General features: G+C 32.3%; 1 protein-coding gene across 1 annotated transcript in view; it reads left to right on the top strand.

The window, feature by feature from the left end:
- Positions 1–1335, top strand: part of HELRODRAFT_68741 (hypothetical protein) — a gene marked incomplete at both ends in the record, with an annotated part of 32984 nt that overhangs the window by 31400 nt on the left and 249 nt on the right. The gene's annotated exons all lie outside the window — the stretch shown is intronic.

The following is a 1335-nucleotide window of genomic DNA, read 5'->3' on the forward strand; positions in this document are numbered from 1 at the left end:
CTCTGTTTGTTTCCTTAATAAGTTCTTTCATTGATCTGCCGCTGCTAAAAACATTCGTGTCATCAGCATAAATTACGTAGCCAAAAAACGCTGATGCAGCTGGAAGATCGTTTATGTACAATATAAATAACAAAGGACCTAGGATGCTTCCTTGAGGCACACCGTTGTTGTTTCTGAGCAGACTGGAAATTTCATCGTTCACATAGACAAATTGTTTTTTTTCTGTTAAGTAGCTACGAAACCAATGCAGTGATGTATTTCTAAAACCGTACTTTTCCAACTTGTTGAGCATGATGTCGTGGTTGATGCAATCAAATGCTTTCGACAGATCTAAGCACGTTTTAATGACAAATCTTTTACATTCAGTATTGATGCCAATCTTGCGAACTAGTTCTACGATTGCTAATTCTGTAGAAAATTTCTCTCTGAAACCAAATTGGGAATTTGACAAAATATTATTTTTTTGCAAAAAACTAGTCATTCGTCGGTGCATTAGTTTTTCAAGTATTTTTGAGAATGCTGGCAAGAGTGATATAGGGCGAAAATTTGATAAATCTGTTTTTCCTTTAATTTTTTTCAATAGGAATTACCTTGGCGATTTTGAGACAGCTTGGAAATTTGCCCTTTTCAAAAGATAGATTTATCAAATATTTTAGAACAAACACAGTAGAATGAATCGTAGAGACGACAATTTTTGTTGGTATGTCATCGTAGCCACTTGATGTTTTTTGTTTCAAAGATTTTGTTGTTGCAATGATCTCATCAACCATTGCGTATCTACAAAAAAACAAGTTGGAAACAAATGTCTTGAAGTAATTCTTCCAGTGAGAATTCCGTGGAATGAGCTTCAGTAAATTCGGTGCTAATTCAACAAAATAGTTATTTAAAGCATTTGCTGGGTCAGGTATTTCAATTTCTTCATTTGTTAATTTTTGTATACTATCGGGTTTTACGTCTTTTCCGTTTTTTAACTCGTTCAGAGCAGTCCACGTTTTTTTGCTATCTCCTCTATATTTTTCAAAAAGATGATGATAATAATTTTTTTTAAAGATTTATTTAGTTTATTACAAGTTATTTTAATGCTTTTGAATTTATTTAAATTATTATTATTAGGAATCAAAAGAAACTTTTTGTAACTTTTATTTCTTTTTGGGATGAGATTTTTAACTCAGAAGAGACCCAAGGTTTGTTTTTTATTGTTTTTATAATAGTATTTCGATTGGTAACTTGACAGCATTCACGAAAACATTCCTGGAAAATAGTTATAAAAGTTTGGAATGCCTCTTCAATATTTGCGCTCTCATATACGACTTGCCAGTTCACCTGACTGAGACG

Source organism: Helobdella robusta (assembly GCF_000326865.2).
Source record: "Helobdella robusta unplaced genomic scaffold HELROscaffold_6, whole genome shotgun sequence".
Taxonomy (NCBI): Eukaryota; Metazoa; Annelida; class Clitellata; order Rhynchobdellida; family Glossiphoniidae; genus Helobdella; species Helobdella robusta.